Raw genomic sequence first — 7,845 nt, forward strand, 5'->3', positions numbered from 1 at the left:
TGTAAATGAACAGCTAAAATGCATAAATGGTTAAGAATGTCCCCTCAGCCAACTCACATTTGCCTTTTTGTGCACACAGACACGTGACATTTTAAAGTGGTTTGTAATCTGGTTGCCATGTGTGTGCTGTACCCAAAGTGATTTTTTCATATTGTCCAAATCACTTTTTCTTTTGCTATGGCTGAGAGTTTGTGAACAAATTAATATGGGGATTGTTGTCACAGTCTTAGAGAGGAATTGATTCAACTAGTTTACAATTGGGTTTAAAATGTGCACCTAATATCTTAAAATGTTCACAGAACAATGAGCTTGGCAATAGTACAACACTGTGAGGTCTGCACCATGATACATTGATGACGCGTAGTGGCCATGGCACATTCCTACATTTCACGAAATCATCTCACGGACTTCATCCTATGCTGGAAGAAAGGCCGTCAGACCTTCACCTAACAGCTAATCCATTTTACAGTGCATATTATTTTTTTCTTTTTCCACATGATCCTCCGCTCAGCGATTGCACCGAGATCTTCTGCCCTTGCTGAGGGTCCATGTTCACGCATCTGCTAGAAGGATGATACATTAAACAGTAGTTCTGCTAAGTTATTCACATTATGAGATACGGTCCTGAATGCTAAAGATCCCTTTTCCCGAGAGCCCCTGTGAGAAGAAAGTCCCATTGGCACCATCCAGGTAGCTTTAAAAATGCATTAGGGTAACGGATGAGTAAGGGATCGGTTTGAATCCATTAAAGATTGAAAGAGGTGAGTCGTGTTCCTGATCTGGGAACAGGGATTTAAAGAGCCTGAGGTGAACGTGCAGGTGAGGGACGAAAAGCAATTTGGGAGGTTTGGTTAACCGTGGTAATTTTACAGGGCAGATACTTTGACGGAGGACTTTTTATATGATAGTATAAGTTCTCTGAAAACCTGATTGTAATATTGGTACTTAAAGGAAAAGTTCAGCGACAGTCGATGTGTATAGACTATATAGAATGAATGTTGGGCTGAACAATTCCCTTAAAATATTGATTAACATTTCGTTGTTACCTTGTGAATTTCATTTCCCAATCCTTGACTTTTTGTTAAAGAGTAAATAACTAGGGATTTTTAAGGTTCTACTTTGGTTTATGGAGTGTCCAACAATAAGTTTATGTACAAAGAAGGTGTGAAAACAGTATTATTACGTAATATTAGGCAATTATTCTTACCTTACTTCTTGACTGACCCTTAAATGATTTGTTCCGCGATTCATCTGTCTTATCCCCTCCTTTCAGCCAGCCTACTCTGATGTGATTGGTCAGATGGTCTAGTCTGCTGTGATTGGTCTTCGGCAAATGAGGCTCACAAGCTACAGTGTTTGGGGGAGACGATTTAAGTTTTTGCGGGCAGTCCTAGCAAAACATAGGCAGGGACTATATGTAGAGATGTAAATCCGCTGCGGTTAGCGAATTGGACTAGGAGCGACTTGTTTGCGCTATTCCGAGTCGACTCCCTTTTTTTCCAATCCAATAACTTTGTTATTCATTCATTTTCGGCTTTACAACTAGTCAACCCAGCATCCTCCTCGGCCTGCAACACTATGTTTAGGGAGCACATTATTTGAGAGCCAAAGAAAGGCTTTATTCATTGTTACTTGCCCTTTGAGATAGTCAAAAATGGAGAGATTGCTTCAATATATTTCACCAGCGCCTATACCGGACATATCAATTATAGGCGCTATTTGTCTTTTTCCAGCACACAGAACTGAACCAAAGACACATTATTCTGAGGAGATTTTGTCAGGAATAAATGAAATATCAGTAAATTAAACCATATTTTAGGATATTTCTTACTAAGACACTCATTACCGTCTATGTGAATTTTGTCTGATATCTTAAAAGTCCTAAGCTTACTGTTTAAAAGGAATAGTTCACCCTAATATTAAAATTACGTCACGTTTACTTAACACTTCAAACCTGCAAAGCATGAGAGGTAAGACACACAATGAAGGTGTATAAATGACAGCGTTCTGTGTAAATGTGGACATCAGCAAACTTTCACATAATTAGCATCATTTGAGCATAAAATTGGTTTTCATTTTCTCAAAATGATGTGACAATGAAAACAATACACTGCTCTACAAACCTGACATACAAAACATTTTGTGCATGCAAAACATCATCTTACGCACACAGAATAACAGCGCTACCTGAACAGATATGTGAGTGAAACAGTTTAAATAAAAAAGACTAGGTTTTATTTTTTGAGGTAAAATATTTATTTAAATGTAAAGAGCGTCAGCATGTTTTGGATTAAATATTACCTCCGGCCAATGTGATTATCCTCAGAAGCAGCTCAAGTGTGGATTTTTAATTAAAGGCCAAAATTCTGATTCCTTATCCAGGGTTGCCACTCCACTGCAATTTCTCCTCCCAAATCTTGGAAATCACATCAATGCATTAACTATTCATCTATTATCATATTAACAAGGACTCTGAGTGAATCCAATATATAATATTACGCCGCAATTTGCAATAAAGAAAATTAAAACGTTGAAGCTGAACAGAGGCCCTCGAAGGGAACGTCACATCTGCAATGAGTCTGAAACTAAGTAGGCTAATTATGTGATCATAAGGAAAGCGCTTCATCACTGAATTCACATTCACTAGCCTTGTGAGTCACAGGACCGTATTAGTTTCATTAATTTACAATCAACGAAATATAATGTGCAAAATTTATCTATATAGTTCACCTCAAAATGAAAATGTTGTCATCTTTTACTCAACCTTATGTCAAACCTGTTTGACTTTCTCTCTACTGCAGAACACAAAAGTTTCCAAGTCATTCCAAGAACAGTGCCCGCACCAATTCACTCAAAACCAATGTAGCAGATGGGTTCCGGTTAAGACGTTCTTCAAAATATCTTATTTCATGTTCTGCGTAAGAAAGAAAGTCATACAGGTTTGAAATGACATGAGGGTGAGTAAATGATGACAGAAATTTAATTTTGGGCTGAACTATTACTTTAAATGGACTGCCAGGCAGTTGAATGGATATTTCACAACACAAATGACCTAAAAATTTGCATTAAATTACTTTGACTTTCTTCCAATTAACAAGGTCTAGGTCGCCTCTATCGGTGCATATATATATGTGTATTAAATTACTACTAGTAGGCTGCTGGTCCAGATTTACTAACAGCTCATTGAAAAAATGAGCGATGAAAGGTCGTGGACTGACTTTATTGCATATGCATTTGTAGGAGTTAACTCTTCAGATGCAAACTTTATGAGAAGAGAATATTTAAATCAATCACACAAGGCGATTTACTAAGGTTTGCGCTTGTCATTGTACTGAAATTTGCGGCTTTATTTAACGGCCGAAACAGCACGTCATACACTCTAAAAAATGCTGGGTTATTTGTTTAACCCAACAGCTGGGTTGAGCCTGTTGGGTCATTTTGTTGGGTTATTTTCTTAGTGTTGGGTCATTTTTTGAGTAACCCAAACGCTGGGTTAGCAGTCGGGTCCAATTGAGTGACAGTGAGAGAGTAAACCCCTCCCACTCCTCGACGCATCAGACAAACTCTACCTTCGCGGGCATTTTGATCCACCTCATCTCGAATAGTTGTTATTCGGAGAAAAAAAAGGTATGTTTACAAGTTTTTAATGTATAAAACTATTACTGTACAAAAAAATGCCAAAGTATGCAAAATTCGGCTGTTCGCATTAGGTTTGAAAGTAACGTTACAATCTAGCTTCGTTAGCTTTGTATAGCTAGTCTGTAACGTTATGCCCACGTTGTTCTAACTTACAGCTTTTTAATCATTTAAACTTCGTTTTTGGTCAACATTTCCCTTTGAAATTTCTGACTCGTGTGAGTCATTTAGTTCAGTAACTTACGCATCTTGATATTAGTTTAAGGTCGACACGAGAGAGCGTCGTGTAAAAAGCAAACATCCAGCAATTTTTTTATTTTAAATACCGCTAATGTTCGGTGAGGGAACTTAGTTTAAATAGTCTTTTAGACGAGAATGTAGTTGTTAAGAACACAAATACGTGATTTATATATAAACATAACGCCTCTTTGAGATTTTGTTAAGACGCTGTCGGAGGTGTGAGCTTCAGGCTGTCAGCGGTCGTGGCTCCGTGGAGAGCAGCTCTATCTCGGCCATTGCCTCGGGAGTAGCCGCTCTTATAACGTTAGTTGTTAACCGTGAGATATAATTTATTTTGGGTATATGAGACGAACAATTGTTGCTCTTTTTAGACTTCTACTTATTCCCGAGTGTGTCGAATTAGTTAAGAGTTGTGTTAACGTTTATAATATTAATTTTAAGACTGTATTTCACTTTCTGTACTATATCCCACTCTTCTTTTTTCCCCCACTGACAGCGTGCAGAATAACAGCTAATATTAATGGATCATTCTATTCAAGAGAAAGTCAACTGGAACGTGGATGTTTTCATAACAGGCTTAAAGGTAAACATTATTTAGGTAAAATGTTAATGTACTTCTTTATATGTTTATTATAATCCATTGTGCTCTGGGTAGGCCAGTTTCCTTACATTCTTCTCTTGTCTCTTTTTCTCTTTATAGATGAACAAATTGATAAAGAAACCCTCCTGCTGAACATCCACTTCCAAAAGTGCACGCCACACTGTTGTCTACAACTCCCAGGAAAAGAATCCTCTTTAGTAAGACTGCTCCGTGGATATGTCAGGTTAAGCAGTGCTGAAACCGAAAGAACTAACACTATTTAAAATGTTTTGTGAGTTTATATGAAGAGGAAAGTTACGGTGTCCCTTTTTCACATCCATAACGCTTGTTTATTTCTTTTTTTATAGAAAAATTGTGCATAGACTGATATTTTATCATATAAATGCGGTTCTATCAACAAGGGTTTAGTAAAATACTTTTTATAGTGTTTTTATGTCGCATCCATAACGCTGGAATTGCCCTAAAGCATTTTACTCGTGCCACTTTGTTAACTGTATATGAATTTTTGAAGTGTTAAGTTGTCTAACTATTTATATTTACTTGTGCCACTTTAATAACCTTGTTAAATGTATATGTTAAAATCTAAACTAATGTAATTTATTGAAGTTAATTTTTCTTAAATATGTATAAACATACATTTCATCAAAGTGTTTTATATGCCATTTTATTGTTCATTGAGCATAACATATTGCATGTTTTTATGAATTCCTTTTGTCTTGCATTTTGATCCTTAATAAAACTTTTGATTCTTACTGATGCCTCAAGTATTTCTCTGTGATTTTGTTATTATTATTTTTAAACATTTCGGGTTTGTTTTAAACCATCAATGTAATTTTTAAGCAAAAGTTGATTTAAATAAAACAACCCAGCATGTTGGGTCAAAGATATAACCCAACTGGCTGGGTTAAAATAACCCAACGCTGGGTTTGTCCATATTTGACACAACGTTGGGTTACCAAAATAACCCAAATTGGGTTGTTTTAACCCAGCCTTTTTTTAGAGTGTAGGCCCGATTCACATTTCGCGTCTTTTCCGAAATAGCGGGCGATTTTTTTCAGGAGCGTCGGCTTAACTTCGAGATGAAAAATGTCAACTGTGTGACAGGAACCAATATAGACAAACTCATTGAAAATGAAGACAAAGATGATCACAGCATACTAAATCTAATAGCAGAGTTCTTGCAAGTTATCTTCAGTGCATATAATCCATATCCATAATCCAAATCAACTCCGACTACTTTATTTAAAGAGTTACTACCTGCTGTAATTGAGCCCATTTGTAACATAATCAACTCGTCCATTAATCTAGGACATGTCCCAGGACTCTTTTAACTGGCTGTAATTAAGCCTCTTATCAAAAAACCAAATTTAGACCCAAATGAACTTGGAAGCTATAGACCGATTTCAAATCTCCCGTACTTGTCTAAAATACTAGAAAAAGTAGTGTCAACTCAACTGTGTACCTTCCTACAAAATAATGACATGCACGAAAAGTTTCAGTCTGGCTTTAGACCGCATCACAGCACTGAAACTGCGCTCGTTAGAATTACAAATGACCTTCTTATTGCTTCAGATAAAGGTAACATCTCACTATTAGTCCTGCTTGACCTTAGTGCTGCTTTCGATACTGTAGACCATAAAATACTACTAGATCGTTTACACCATTATATCGGTATTCAGGGACAGGCACTGCAATGGTTCAGATCTTACTTAACAGACCGATATCAATACGTCCATTTAAATGGGAAATCGTCAAATCTTACGCAAGTCAATTATGGATTACCTCAGGGATCGTTTTTAGGACCCTTGCTTTTCTCCATATACATGCTGCCCCTCGGCAACATTATTAGAAAACATGGAATTAGCTTCCACTGTTATGCAGATGATACTCAGCTATATATCTCATCAAGACCAGATGATTCCTTTAAGCTATCCAAACTGGCAGAGTGCATCGAGGACATAAAACATTGGATGACTAGTAATTTCCTCCTTTTAAACTCTAGCAAAACAGAAATATTACTTATAGCACCAAAATTAAGTAAACCGAATATCTCCGATTACAGCCTGCAAATTGAATGCTGCACTGTTACTCCAACAAATACAGTTAAAGACCTAGGCGTTATATTAGACGGCAACCTGTCATTTAAAAATCACATCTCAAATATCACAAAAACAGCCTTCTTCCACCTTAGAAATGTTGCCAAATAGTTTGTGTGTTGCTGACGCAGAAAAGCTTATTCATGCATTTGTGACCTCACGGCTTGACTATTGTAATGCTCTACTTAGTGGTTGTCCTGTATCATCGATAAACAAACTACAGTTAGTTCAGAATGCAGCTGCCAGAGTTCTTACTAGGTCAAGAAAATACGATCACATAACCCCAGTTTTATCATCGCTTCACTGGCTACCCATTAAGTATCGCATTGATTTTAAAATTATTTTAATTACTTACAAAGCCCTGAACGGTTTAGCACCTACTTACTTAACCGAGCTTTTATCACGTTACAACCCATCACGCTCGCTGAGATCTCAAAACTTAGGACTTTTGACAATACCTAGAATAACAAAATCCACCAAAGGTGGACGAGCTTTCTCATACGTAGCACCTAAACTCTGGAATAGCCTTCCTGATACTATTCGAGGGTCAGACACACTCTCCCAATTTAAATCTAGATTAAAGACACATCTTTTCAGCCAAGCTTTCACTTAATGCATAGTTAATGAACAGCAGCTACGCTAATTATTCTCTTTATTCTCTTTCCGCCTCTGCCTCGGGATGCCCATCCCGAGGTAGGAAGAAGTTCCACCATGTCCAGACGACCGACAGATGCCCATCCCCAATTTGAGATTACACCAGATACAGCTGCAGACTGACTGACCATCCCAGCTCCATCTAAGGCAATTCCACCAGCTGCCAAGAGAAATATGACCATCGGACCATCCCAGCTCAGACCACTACATCCCCAACCAAGAGCAAAGACGGACTATTTGTCTTATTAATGCTGAAGTTACAATATTTGGTATTAAATGCTAAACTAAAATCACATGTCACCAGTCTGAGTGCAGCTATGACACGTCAGAGGGGATCTGGCCCTCCCGGTTGAGCCTGGTTTCTCCCGAGGTTTTTTTCTCCATTAATCAATCATTGGAGTTTGGGTTCCTCGCCACAGCAGGGCAGTGTTGGCCTGCTCACCGGGAGACTGCATTCATTCATTTATTTATTTATTTATTTAGAAATTAGATGTTATTTATTAGAATGAACTTACTCGTTGTATAAATACCATGCACTGTGCTGTGTTTTAACTTTTCTGTTTTTCCTGTTTGCCCCTGTAAAGCTGCTTTGAAACAATACACATTGTGAAAAGCGCT

Source organism: Triplophysa dalaica, chromosome 19 (assembly GCF_015846415.1).
Source record: "Triplophysa dalaica isolate WHDGS20190420 chromosome 19, ASM1584641v1, whole genome shotgun sequence".
Taxonomy (NCBI): Eukaryota; Metazoa; Chordata; class Actinopteri; order Cypriniformes; family Nemacheilidae; genus Triplophysa; species Triplophysa dalaica.